General features: G+C 38.9%; 1 protein-coding gene across 6 annotated transcripts in view; it reads right to left on the reverse strand.

Annotated features, from left to right (window-relative positions):
• The window catches only part of plxnb3 (plexin B3), a 124020-nt gene that overhangs the window by 66572 nt on the left and 42258 nt on the right, over positions 1-15190 (reverse strand). Inside the window, exon 1 of one of the 6 annotated variants that reach the window (XM_067414354.1) lies at positions 11143-11278. The exons of 3 other annotated variants lie outside the window; for them this stretch is intronic. The gene's annotated coding sequence lies outside the window, so the exon portion shown is untranslated. Of the gene's footprint in view, positions 1-192; positions 300-11142; positions 11279-15190 lie in introns of those variants that run through there. 2 more of the 6 variants (XM_067414355.1, XM_067414356.1) reach the window with 2 other exon arrangements.

The raw sequence follows: 15190 nt of genomic DNA on the forward strand, positions 1-15190 counted from the left end.
TCTTCAAAGTCCTGCCACCTTCACATAGGCAGTGAATGATGCTTGAGTGAGACTGCCAGGCTTTGGTCCAGTGCAATAAAAGATGCGCATCCAAGACCAAGAAGCATGCAATAATACTGGAGTTTACTTCAGAAAAGTCAGAATGTCAGCATACGAGTGGCAAACGCAAGAACAGCAGCTGATAAAACGTACCAAAGCGCGCCAGACGTGGGCTCCTGTTATCATTAAAATCCTTTGCTGGTGTTTGTGTCGGTCTGGGGGTGTCTGACTCACTGTTTACTCGCCGATCCCGACTGCCGCAAGATGACATTAGAATGACTAGAGTGTTCCTCGGAATTATCAAGATTAGAGATCGAGGGAGAGAAGGAAAGAGAGAGAGTGAGTGTGTGTGAAAATATGAGAGCGCTTATAAAAAGTAATAGAGATGTGAAGAAGTTAGGTGCTAAATTATGCATGATGCCTGTAGCTGTTGCCTTTCTGGTTTTACTGATGAAATCACGAAACCAAGAAAACAGGCACCGCTTTAATAAACCACTCAAAAGTCACGAGCATCAGTGGTTATATTCCGTTATCAACCTTTGAACAAAACAGAGAAAATAAAGAATCATCTGATGCAATAAAAAAAAAAACTAGATTTTTACTTTCTTAAGAAAACATGTAGAGCCTCCCAAGCAGAACTCAATACCATGATGCAATGTTTTGTGGTTGTGTAGTGGTCGACCGATATAAGGCCCACGGTTGATATACTGACCATTATTTGACAATTTTTAAATTACGCCTATGTAACAAATAATCGAATAATCTTGTGTCCATGACAAGAAGCAGAAATTATTTTTGGGGTATTTACCCTATCGTTTACTATATTTATGTGATTGGCCAGTGTCTCTGTGGGTCGTAAGCTGTAAGGACCTTTGAAATAACAAATCATTTGGCAAAGGGATATGAAAGAAAATGAAGTTTGGCTGTGGGTGTCCCTGGAAATAACTGCACACCTTATAACGTTCATAAGCCAATCAGATTCAAGTTTTTGGCTTAGTATGACATATTTATCTATATCAGATAGAACTGTTAAACAAAAAGTACAAATTATTACAGCGTTTGCTATTATATTATTAGTAATAAAAAGCTAAACACTATTTGTTAAAAACTACAATATTTTCTCATTTATTGTCAGCATTCAGCAAATGCACATTTATATAATTTAAACAAAAGTCTTTGAATATAATTTTGACTGGCAGATTTTATATCCTTGATATCGCTACACTGTAAAAAAAATGTTGTTTTTTGTTGGTTTAACTTAAAAAAGTAAGTAACCTGGTTGCCTTAAAATTGAGTTTATTCAAATAAAAAAATTGAGTTGATACAATGAAGGAAATAAGTTTAATAAATAGAAACTCAAAATATTATTGTATCTGAACCACATAAAAAATTTGATAAATCATGAAAATGGCACTATTTGGCATGTTTCACTGCATCATCAGAAATAAAACACACACAATAACCCAATATACTTATAAACATTTTTAATTAATATTTTAATTATATATTTTTTTATTTAATGTTCATTGTATTAACTCAAAATTTTAATTTCAATGAACTCAAAATTTTAAGGCAACCAGGTAACTTTTTTCTAAATATTTTTTTACAGTGTACATTCAGTTGCCCACTGTTTTAATATTCATGTAATTTTCATGTCTGTTTATTTGAAATAAATATGATTCCCACTGTGTACAAACTTATCATATATCGTTATTGTTATTCCTGAGTTATTGCCCTGTTGGTTACAGTATTTACTTCCTTTTTATTCATATTTTAACAACTTCTTAATTTGTGAAAAATACTGGTCTTCCGGGCTGATCTGAGGTGGCAAGCGGGTTTTCCTGTCTGACCAGCCGAAAAGTGCCCAAATCTCCCCTTAAACCTCCACTAAAACTAAATCAAACCGCACACCACACCTCTCCTCAACAAGCCGCACAATTTGAGCCATCACGTCTGTAGCAAAAGCATTGTGTGATGTTGCATGTGTAACCCCTTCTGTTCAGACCGGGACTCGAACCCGGGTCCGCCGGCATTAGAGTCGGATGCTCTAACAAGGAGGCTAAAGGCTGCAACCTCTAGTGTCGGTCGCTAGAGCGTCTCTTGAGGTCAGAGGAGTGAGGTTTACTCGCACAGCAACTACTACTAGCTGGCCTCCGTTACACTTGCCAAGTTGTAAAACTTAGGGTTAGGAGTTCGTTCAAATCCCCAACCCCAAGTATGAGCAATAGTAATAGTTATGCTCGTCTGCCTGCAAGAAAAGTCTAGATAGAGGCTTGACTAATTTCTGCCAGTACGCCAAACATGATTCCATTTCTGAAGGAGAAAAAGTATCAGAGGACACAGAGTATCTGAGAAAGTTATAGAGGGAAAAGAAAGATTCATCTTTAATTCATATCACAGCAGCCAAGAAGTCTTGAGGGCCTAGTATATGAGAGATGAAGAGAAAGAGCAAAGGAGAGGAGGGAGGGGGAAATTCCAGAGAAGTTGGAGTCTATCAGTATGCATAACATTTTACCTCGTCTCCACCTTCAAAGGGATGGTGGGTAAGAAAAGGACAGTTTGACATGCTGCCGAGATTAGCCACTTCTTTTCAATTAGGCTTTGGATTGGAGAGTTCATGCGTTCATGCATAACCTTGTTTATGAAGGCTGAAAGCTGAACATCGCTTTGTACGGTGTCTCTTGTCTACCTAGCTTAAGGACTCATGCTATACACGTTTAATGAACATGATCAAAAGAAACGAGCTCAGAGAGCCTGCAGACCGCCAGCTGATTTTTCTTATCCTTAGTCACGACCTGTTTCATTAAGGTCTTGCACAACAGGATCTGGAAAAGCTAAATGATGCTGACTTGCATTCAGAGTGGGAAAACACTTTGATAATAAGTTGACATGCTTTTGATATTCTGCAGTCAGCAAAAAAGATTCTGGTGCACTTCTTCAAGTGGTCATACCATGCAAATTAAATTTTTCCTTGATCTTTTATTTAAAAAATAAGTTCAATATAGGCTGAGACACATTTTGATGTTAGGCAAACCGGAAGTTACAAAGAGTCATACATATGTTAGTGCTTCTTCCAAGACATTTATTTTCTTCTAAAACTGCACATAATGGGACAAAACTTTCTTTAAAGCTGCGGCTGAAATACTTGATTCTGATTGGTCAATCGTGCATTCCAGCGGTATGTTATTTCCAGATAACAACCGCTCATCCGGGTACTACGAGTTATCTTGACCGGTACTACTTCTATGCTTAACGCTGGTGCCATCTTGTGGCTGTTAAATACTTAAACAGCCATGGCTACAATGGAAGACTTCAAGGCGGGTTTCCTTTATAAAGTTTTAAATATGGATATTTTTCTTAAACAAACGCATCGATTCGAATCAGAAGGCTCTATTAACCCATCGGAGCCGTGTGGAGCACTTTATTTGATGGACAGCTGTATTTTTATGGACTTCAAAAACAGCTACAACTACTGCTGGGATTAGCGTTAGCCTGGACTTTTTAAATATAACTCTGATTGTATTTGTCTGAAAGAAGAATGTCATATTCACCTATAATGACTCTTGGGTGAGTAAATCATAGGCTTGGTTTCATTTTTGGGTGAACTAACCCTTTCAGCATTAATTTTCAACATTTAGCAGCAATAGATAAAGGCTTAACGCAGTTTGGAACTGTTTTTCTTCGCGGAAGCTTTGCGTATGAGCTAATAAAATATTTAATCTCAAGACAATATTTCGTGTCTAATATATTTGAGACTAGTAACCGTGTAATAAGCGGGATAATGTACACCCAGCCAGTTGTTATGCAGAATAAACCCCTTTAGAGTGATGCAAGACCCCGACACTGATCACTCTGTCGGGGTTTATTCTGCAATAACAACCGGCTGGGTGTACAATATCCCTTACTTAACAAGATTTTAATAATGTATTAGTAAATGTTGAAATTAACGTTAACAAAGAATCTTGCAAATTTCCGCTCAATTCGAAATGACATGTCAACCGAAGCTGCACGAATTTTCTTACATTCCATGATTTTCAGTCACCTCAACTACTGCTTTACAAGTTGGTCTCAAGCAAGTCAGAGCGCAAAAAGACCTTTGGAAACATTGTACAAACAAGCCATTAAAATCATGGACAAAAAACCAAGGCGCAATCATCACTGTGCAATTTTTAAAAAAACACAGCCTTTTAAACTGGAACAGTATTCATAAGTTTTTACATTTGAATCTCATATAGAAAGTGACACATGATTTGGCACCAGCTCCTCTGGCTGAGTTCATCAGCCAAAGAAACCGTTCTGAGCGCGTTACTCGAGGCTCTGCCAGAGGGGACTGTGTCATCCCTCTGCGCAGCAGCGTTTTCAGTCGCACGGCCTGGTCAGTGAGGGGCACTACAGAATGGAATTCTATACCTGAGGAGGTTAGACAGCTCAACACCTACAAGGCCTTTACAAAAAAAATTAACATTTGGCTCATTAACAATTATGTCTGCCAACATTAAAAGTCGAGCCTATTGAGCTGCACTATATATTAGATACACTATAACCATTTTTGCAAATGTGTTTTTTGTGTGTCTGATTATTGTAACAGGTACAATGCACCTTAAGTTATTTTACAGTGTCATTTATATTGTAGTCAATTTGCCGTAGACTTGTAAATGTATATTTTTTTTTGTATTTTAATGCCTTTTTTACACCTTGGCCAGGGGACTACAGATGAAAAATAGCCTTTTGGCTAATTCTGGCTTTTTTAACCATGTTTGTTCATGTGTTTTATGAAATTGCACTGTCCCCTTTTAAATAAACCATTAAATCAAATCAGATAAATAAATGCTTTATAAATGCAGTTCAGTATTAGTTCATGTTACGTAATGTAGTCAACTAATGTTAACTAATGACCATTATTCTAAAGTTCTACCCACTATTCCAACATAGCAACATTAGTCTCTGACTACCTCTAAATGTTGTTTGACTCGTGCAGAATTCATCATGGCTATCATGTCACAACTATTATATTTAGGCCTACACATTTTCAATACGACAGTGAACGACAGTGTGAACAAAGCCACTAAAGTCTAGCAAATCTCTACATTTATATGACATTTATGGCTGATGGTTTCATCCAAAATGACTGGTCAAATCACAAAGATTTTACAATTGATTTTTGGGCATGATTTGCACCCCCAATGATTGGGGGGTGTGGCCCAATTCAAAGTTTGTTGCAACCAACTTAAAAAAAAAAATCCTCAATTGTGTGGTGTCATTATAACTGATTGAGTACAAGCCCACAATCCCAACATGTTCGATATTTACAACTCTTGATCGGACTGCCTCCGACGGGATACCCGTAATAGCCAATAAGATCAACGAGCTCCACCAACCGGATGTTGCATGCTTTTATAGCTGAAACATAGCAGCAACAAACATGTCAGCTAAGTGGCGTACTTGGAAAGAAAACTATAGCGTCTTCTTAGCCAAGATTTTACCAATACTCTTTTCTCCTTTTTTGTTTTTCACAACAACAAAAAAGTACACCAGGAGAGTCAGCTGACAACATTGATATTCATCCTCGTTCCAAGTCCCGTTTCTGGGAGATCTCGTGCCACTGTAGGTTTGTGGTCTCTTTGTGATGTCTTTGAAAAGAGTGAGTGCTAGGCCTAAAAAACATTAGGCCTAGGTATATAGTCTAATTAGTTGATGCATTGCCTAGGAATCTAATCCATGCCATTGCTAGTACTAGTACAGGAACGCCTGTAAATCATAACAGAGGTCATTTATATATAGCCGTCTTAAAGGTACAGTAAAACGAAAACGTCTTGATAAACTCTATGCTCAGGAATGAAGTAAACACGGTGATGAAAAACTAAACTACAACTGCTTTTTGGTAAAACTAAAGGATTAAAATGACAAAAAGAAGGATACCATACTTGCACTCAAATGACAATATGTAAATGCTACATGTATCAGTCTTAAATGAATAAATCATTGTGGCATTCACAGCCCTAGAGCGTCTAAGTAGAGAGAGGGCGTGCCACCACCACCATATCCTCACCGAAAATTTAACTGAGAGTGGCAAACAGAAGCGAAACAGAGACCGAGCGACTGAATCCCACCCAGTGTGCAACCATTCCTACACAGTTCCACCTAACAGAGACAGACAGGGTGAGAATGACACAGAACAAAAGTGTGTTAAAATGGAGCATGCAGGAGGTCTCTTATACTGTCAAAACAGGCAATTTCACAGCTTGAACTGGGTCGAGCTTTTGCAGCATCAGCATTCATCTCCATTTTTTTTACTTAAATGGTAATAACTGTTTCGGGCATCATGGGAGAGAGCGAGAACACACTCCCTATTCACTGAGAAAGAAGAATAGTTACTGCCTTTGTGATGAGGAATGGAAAAAGTGCTTGGGATATATATTGGAGACGAGCTCTTCCTTACACAAGCACACACAAAAGAACAGGAATTTGACAAAGGGTGGAAATAAATGGAGGTTCGTTTCGCAGCAATGTATTGTAAAACCAGACCAGTAGCTATTATAGCTGATGCATATCGCTAATAACAGCTTTTGCAACATGTAAACACGTTTTAAATACGAGGCAGCAGAGTTTATTATTCCCGAAAGGTGCAACCAATTCAGGGAGAGTCATTTCAATTGCAGGCTGACCTTTGACCCTGGCTGGGAGCGCTCGTGCCGCCCTTCCTCGTCTGTGTGTGTGTGTGTGTGTATGTACGTGCATTCCCAATCTCTAAACTTCCTCTCCTACACAGCGGCATATTAAAACAAAGCACATACTTGCTAGGTTGCTAAGCTCACTCAACACTCATTACCCCCAGAATCAGACACGCTAGTAATTATAGAGTGCATGCGTGTCTAATTTCTTTGCAGAGTGCATAATACGCAAAAAAAACCACAATATCAGACACAAAGCTTACACGTACATGCAATGCTTCCAGACAGACACTTTCCCCACATGAAAACACAAAAAAAGCTGAAGGACATCACACAAAGCATATAGCTGGCACATTCAAAAACTGAGCCTCTGTGTGTGTTAAAAAAAAAATGAGACAAGCTTCAGAGTCCAAGACTCCTCCATGGGGGTGAGCCAACAGACAGACATGCGAACCCCACCCATGCTGTTTGCTTGCGCTATCAGAGGAAGGAATCGCTTCAGCAGGCTTGACATCTGACAAAACGTCTCCCCTAATTTAAAACACACTGTCTGAACTGATGGAACAATATAGTCTGGCTATTATTTTAAGGCTTAGGTGGACGTAACCACCATAGACATTAAGGATGCCTCTCCAAAGCATTCAGAATTACTGATTGATCAATATTGACATTTAAATGACTCAAAATTACCCCTTAGATTGCAATACTTGGTCACATCCTTCAAGCTTTAATGCAAAATTCTGCATGCACAAGCAGATGCATGTAAATTCATAAATGCTAATTACATCCTTCTAGCAAAAGCTTGATAAAAATAAGCAAGTCCTGACATTTTTGCCTAATTGGATCCCTTTCTCAAGGTGTGAACTACTAAGAAAATATGTTTGCATCCTATTCGCTTCTGTTCCCGCCACACAAAGAGGGCGTAGGTCGGGTGAGCGGTCACAGCAGGTGGGGGCAGCGAGATTTCAGTGGACGGTAACCAGGAAATTTGATGTGACACAAAGTGTCTTGCTAAATGCATCATCGTCTCATTAAAACATCTCAGGATCATTTTAAAAGCACATTGTCTGAATTCATAAAACTATGCAAGAACCAGCAGACAGTAAATTAAATTAAAGGGTTAGTTCACCCAAAAATGAATTTCTGTCATGTCGTTCCAAACCTGTAAGACTTACTTTCTTCTGTTGAACACGGGAAGGTCTCATTACTATTAGTATTTATTAATAAAGTATAGAGTTGTTCATTGTTAATGCTAACTAATGTAGGCAACACTGTAGCCCGTTGGCTTTCTTTGCTTGGACCATACAAAAAGACGTCACACAGTGTTCCACAGATGAAAAACTCACAAGAATTATTTTCATCCATCCCCTTTAATATCCATTAATTTAAAAAAAGCAGGTAATAGTTTTTTTTGGCTAAACAACAGTCACTTTTTCATAAGTTGTCATAGGTAAGGTCGCATATGTGCCGTCACACAAAGCAGACGGGGCGCGGATCGGTGGAGTCGCAGCAGCAGGTGAGACCGTGCCATGCTAACGCAGGTGTCAGGGTGGAAATAAACGTGGAAATTTGCTGTGAGACAAAGCATCTCCAACACGCATTTTGTATCGTGGAGATGGGCGCATCTCACTGATTATTACAGAGTTGGGTCTTTGAATGCGTACTGAGAGTGAGAGTGACTGGGATTTACAAGTCTCTTTGATGCCAGGCATGAAAGTGTCAGCACACCAAGTGTGTGTGCAATGCATGTGCGAGAGAGAGAGAGAGAGAGAGAGAGAGAGAGAGAGAGAGAGAGAGAGAGAGAGAGAGAGAGAGAGAGAGTGAGTGTGTGTGTGTGTGTGTGTGTGTGTGTGTGTGTGTGTGTGTGTGTGTGTGTGCCTGGGGTGTGCAGTGGTTAATCACCACCTCTGTGCGGAGGGAGGGTGGGCAAGTTCTCATTTCCATACTCTACGCCCAAGCAGGAGGGGGTGATACTTTGGGAAATATGGAAAGAGAGAAAGAGAAGGTGGGGAAAATTGAAAAAAAAAAAAAAAAAAAAAAGAGCGATAGGCAAAAAACAACAGATAAAGCATCTAGCTGTTTGAAGAACACAAAGCGGGAGTGTGATAAAATACGGCGATTAGTAATGTAACCTCCTGCATATTTCATCACTGACAGTTGTATGCTACACAGACTCCTAATATTTTATAGAAGAGACTCGCTGTTTCGTATTTACTCAATCTTTTTTCCCTCCCGCCGCGCCAACTCAACTATCTTTATATCTCTGTTGCAATCTGTCCTCTGTTTCCACCAAAGCTTCCTCTCCTCATCGCTTCTTTATACTCTCCAACTGAGCTCATGAATATTTCGCGCATATTTCACGCTATCTGATATCATCGGGGCGCTTCGACAAGAAGAGCAAGAGGTTAGCAGGGTGCGTTTGGGTCCTGTAGGAATTTCCGGTGGAGAAAACACGGCTGCGGTCGGAACGAGTGAGTCAGGCAACCAATCATCTCCGGCTCCCTGTAATTATCACCTCTCTGAACAAACAAATATGATGACATCTTATTTTGATGATAATGAGCCGTAATGGCCACAATGGGAGATATAATGATGCTCAAGCAAGCTTTTATCAGAAGCAAAGTCTGTGAATCTACAGGAAAATGACACAGAGTAGCTCTTTTGAAAGCAACCTACAGGTAATCACAGTAAACCTTTTAAAAAAGTGCCATTTCAATTTTACGCTGATTGAATTCAACAGTTCTGGCAGGTTAGAAAGGTGCACATCTATATTCATAAGCTGGATGAGTGTGAGAAGTGTCTACTCTCTGTGAATTTTAAAAACAGTTCTGGAACCATCAACCGTATGATGATGATTATTAGGTTTCACCTTCGGCTCTCATTTTCACACCACCAGACTCTCGCGAGCGAGCGGCCCACACTGCTTTCATCACCACCTTGACAAGCATCTGCGTGCATAAAAATGCAACATTAATTATTTGACGGGGGCAGATAAACACACTCACTCCAGTGAAAACGACAGGAAGGGAGCTGGCACTAAATTTGAGGGCTACTCTGTGCATTACACACCCTATTTAATAGCTGTTTTAGAGGCTGAAAACAACAACAACAAGCTGTATGTTTTGTCTGCCCAGCTTGGGGAGCACAATAATGACTCTGAATGAAGGTTCCCCAAAGCGTTTACAAGCCAAACATTTTACAAGATAAGGGCCGCCTTTGAAGAGGGAAAGAAAATGCTAATATGCAGGAGTGCAATTTCGAATTAAGAGACTAAAGGGAGGAAAAACTTGTTTGTGGGTACCGGGTGCACGAAACAATAAAAGAATGTCAACACGAGCAGCAAATTACGCCCCCCATATGCTGAACACAAGGTGAAAACCCACCACTCCTCGGGGACTAAAAGGGAGGAGGCATTTAGAAAGGAGACAATGGAGTCATAACAACGGGGGGAGCGCGTGAAAAAAGAAACAGAGGGTGAAAAGAGATGTTCAGGTTTCATGAAACTTGGTACGGCCGCTGAAAAGACACAATCCCAATCGGCACTCCTAGAGTGGCACGCCACACCTCCCCGAGGAATAGTACAATAACCGCAAGCTGCTGATACAGAGAATGAAAAACCACTGAGTAAATGTGTGATTAAACATCTAGTTATCTTCCAATTAAGCCTGAATACATTAGATCCACTCCACAACAGGTTAGCATGGCATTTGTAGGTCTTTGACTAGTCACCTTGGACTAATTGGAGCCTTGAGAATAGGTGCCGACGCAGACGTCTGATGATGTGGTTTCAAATGCTTTGACATTTATGTGATGTTATTTATCTACAATGGAAGATGAAATTAAGTTTTAGAAACAGGGCTGAATGAAAAGCATTAAGAGACTAAAGCAATTCAGATAGTTTAAATATGTTTTCCAACTACATTTCAATGGCAGACACAAATAAAAATAAAAACCTTTCATGTTTCTTTTTTTCTATCAAAGTCAAGCTTGTTAGAGCTTGAAATAGAATGCAAGAGCAAAAATCAATGAAGACTCTCAGAGGTCTGTGCCAGAGTGCAGTGAAGCTTCTGAAAGGTTATAAAATATAAACGGAACATGCTGGACAATGAACCGAACACAGAGATGCATTACATCCAGTGCTATGACGGTAAGTTATGAAATAGGTACTAAATGAGAGGAAGAAAACGATACATTATTCCTAATCACTTTATTTAATAATTGAATGAATCCAAGATCATAAGAACTTATTAAAAGCAACATTTCACTAAACATTTCCCCCAAAACAACGGGGAATCTCTGAAGAGCAAACTTCAAAGAGCAAAAGGTGAAAACTGTTTTTTAAAGCATCTACAGATAAAAAATTCAGCGCTCACAAGCCAGAAAAAAACCCGCATATACGCTTAAAAGTTTTCCAACGAACTATTTTACTCACTTCATTCAGTGGCACTGCGTTTCATCCCCTTGGAAGCCAAAGCGAAACTGTCGTTAATTTTTAAAACAACAACAAAAGCGTTTGAAAGTGAACCCGGTAAATCCCATTATGTGTGTGCTACATTGTTGTGGAGGAGCTCAGACTCAAGCGAGCAGCGCAAAGCGGCTCTGGGGGAGAGGGCGGGGTTTTCCAGACACGTCATGAAACAGTTTCAATGAAGCGCTTCGAGGAGTGGGCGGGGCTTGTCCTTACGGAGAGGTATCAGGTGAACAGATAGACAAAACATTTTCTTTTCATTTTCATATAAGCGTTTTATTTTCTTTTAGGCCTACCATTATTATAAAAAGTTATAACATTACTGACTTTCTGTTCCGTCACATTTTCATTAGCTAAAGGTTGAGAGAGACTCTTTTTTGTTTTTGTTTTTTAGGAATAACCTATCACTCATAGCATCATTATTTCCGGGCAGAATTTCCTCAAAGAAATTATTATGATAATGAGTGATATTTAGGCAATTAGATAATGTAATCAATCACAGAAAGACTTTGTGTCCATCAATCAATTCGATTTCCTGACACAGGGTTAAAATGTCATTTAAAGAAAGGAGTGAAAGGGCTTTTAGCAAAATGGCTAAAATGAAATAGTTAACACCTTTCATGAAAATGAAACTTTGTCAGAAGACAAACATAGATGTCTATTTTTGTGAGTTTGTTGCATATAAAGCACATTAGGAATCATCGTACACAAATCTGCATTTATCAACACACATTAATTAACAAAATATTTAGTAAAACGCCTAATGTGAGAACATGAACAGGCTTTATTTCAAATAAAAATTTAGAATTATGAAAAATATTATTTAGGAAGCAAAATGTAAAATTAGGGGTCTGTAGTCTGTACATATGTGAAAACATGGAATATTAGTATATTTTTATAATAACATTACAGTATTTTAAGATAAGCTGCTAACGGCGCTAATGTAATTAAAGTGTTTTTATTTTTATTTTTTACTTTAGTTAAGAAACATGTTAGATGGTCACTAACATTGAATCCACCCAAAATCATCACTTAAGCCTGCAGTACCTCTCCTCAATATTTAATGCTCACATTCAGGCATGAACTGAAGCGTGCTGCATTTGGGGTGGATTTGGGGGTGATGCGGGGGGAGGCAGGGGCACGCCTCTCCGCGCCGCAGCTGGAGAGAGCAGATGGGGTTTGACACCCGTGTGTTTCTGTTGCACCGGGTTTTGACACGGATACTGTCAGGTTCACACAATACCAATTGAAAACGAATGCAGATCTCTCAAACGCGCCGCCTTTAATAGATTCTTTGCCATCCGCTGGGCTTCATTTGTCAAATTTCACCCGGCTGTGACATTTCCCACGGTGTCAACCTACAAATGCATTTAAAAAGAGATGCATTTTAAATACACCAGGGGGGAAATCATTAGTTCCAACATACACACATGCACCTTTCTGCAAATTGCTTCAGTATATTTTTCCAAGGAGAAATTAGTTAGAATCAGGGGCCAGTTGCATAGGTAAAACCTGTCTTAAGAACTAGTTTAACTAACTTGCAGTTTGCCAAGAGGGAAATCAGTTACTTATCAGATTCAAATTAGACCAATTTATGTAACTGACTGTTAGGGCCCAACATAGCTGCTAAGTTAAAGGGATAGTTCACCCAAAAATTAAACTTCTGTCACCATTTACTCACCCTTAACCTGTATAGATTATAACCTGCAGATTTCGAGATCTACTTGGTTACAAACATTCTTCAAAATATCTTCCTTTGTGTTCAGTAGGTTGTGATGGTAGGTTTCAACCCAAGTTGGGTTGAAAATGGACAAACCCAGAAATTGGGTTGTTTGAACCCAGTGAATGGATCCATTCAAACAACACAATTTCTGGGTTTGTCCATTTTCAACTCAACTTGGGTTGTTTTTAACCCAGCATTTTTTAGAGTGTATTTAATTTTTTGAAGCAAAAAACAATATTTGATGATCGCGGGGAAATATTTGATAATTATTCGGGGGAAAAAAAGAATCACACTCCTCCCCCACATCGTCCCGTCCCATCGTCCCAAGTTACCATAAACTACAGGCCATGCAAATCTATGGGCCTTATCATACACCCGGAGCAATGCAAAAGTGTGCAAAATGTTTTTTGCTATTTTCAGCCCAACATAGTTATAATTTTCACGTCCTGTGCCACGTTGTTTAAACAGTAAATGGAGCAATATTTTTTTTGTTATTTAAAGGGCACGTTAGTAATATGCTCCTATAGGCATGTGCACAACACACATACACTCTGCTTATTACACACAGGGACGCGCAGCAGGACACAAACATTTTTAAATAGTGCCATGTAAATAGTGAATCTACCATTGGCGTGAGTGTTTAAAGTGAATGGGAGATGAGACTCTGTTTGGTTTATTGCACGATACACCCAAAACACACCCATGACTCATTAAGAGACTATAGGTACAACCACTGATCTATATATATAGTCATTATATAGGTCAATGGGTACAAGCCTTTTAGACAATGTGCCTGGTGCCGACCATTATTCCCATCGTTAAACCAGCAAAAGTGGATTCAGACACGTCCTAAGTGCACTTGCACTTAAAATAGGCCCCTATGCCTATGTTCTTCTGTTGATTGACAGCTCTTAGGTGTGTTATTAGCAGCGCCACCTTCTGATTATATGAATGCGTCACCACCGCCTCATCAATAATCGCACAACCTATTCAATATTCTACAGTTAAATCAACTAAATGAATCTAAAAAAAAATGTGACTTATCCCTAGTGTACAGCAGAACAAAGAAATGTATAAAGGTTTGGAACATCTTGAGGGTGAGTAAATTATGACAGAATTTTTGTCTATCCCTTTAAAGGGATAGTTCACTTTGAAATTAAATGTTGATATGTTTTGGCTTACCTCATGGGCATACAAGATGTAGGAGTATTTGTTTCCCCAGTAGTTTCAGTTATGATCATTTTAGGTCTAACCGTTCTTGTCTGTGCCTCACATAATGCAGGTCTATGGTCACCACCTCAAAGAGCATACACAGAGAAGTCCAAATTAAACAATCCCCCATCGTAAGTACACACTGATGGCCTAAGACACCAAACGAGCAGTTTGTGTGAGAAAACGAACAGTATTTATATCGTTTTTACCTCTTGTACACCACTAGGTCCGACTGATCCGAGGGCGCGCGTGCGTGTTTCCTGTTGTGTACAAGAGGTAAAAATGATATAAATACTGTTCGTTTTCTCACACAAACCGCTCGTTTTTTGTCTTAGGCCATCAGTGTGTTCTTACGATGGGGGATTGTTTAATTTGGACTTCTCTGTGTATGCTCTTTGAGGTGGTGACCATAGACCTGCATTATGTGAGGCACAGACAAGAAAGGTTTGACCTAAAATGATCAAAATTGAAACTACTGGGGAAACAAATACTCCTACATCTCGGATGCCCATGAGGTAAGCTAATACATATCAACATTTAATTTCAAAGTGAACTATCCCTTTAAGACTCTTAAGAATTAAGCTGACCAACTAGCAATTAGTGTTTTTTTAGGAAAAAACAATCCATATTTTTATGTAATTAACATAAAGTTATGATCAGTTTTGAAGAAAAAAAATTAGATGACTAACTTTTAAGACTATCTTTTAAAGTCAAGATCATGTAACCAGGTACAGATTTAAATCCAAACCATGTTAAGGCCTGTTCACAACAAGAACGGTAAAGATAACAATAAAAATAGAGTTCTTAAATAATTCTAAAAGAATAGCAGAGTCCACACCACTATAACGGCACAGAGAAACAATACTGTTGGAATCACTATCAGAATTATTTTTTTCCAGCTAAATGAACGATAAATCATTGACAGCCAATCAGAATAATTTAAAGCATCAGGCGACAAAACTGCAAACCCATGCTTAAAATAAACAGAAAAATATCGTATTGTGCATTAGTGTTTATTCGTGCAAATGCTAATATACTTATTCTTGGTGTGAACGGACCTACATTTTAATATCGTTG

This window comes from Pseudorasbora parva, chromosome 13 (assembly GCF_024679245.1).
Source record: "Pseudorasbora parva isolate DD20220531a chromosome 13, ASM2467924v1, whole genome shotgun sequence".
NCBI classification, from domain to species: Eukaryota; Metazoa; Chordata; class Actinopteri; order Cypriniformes; family Gobionidae; genus Pseudorasbora; species Pseudorasbora parva.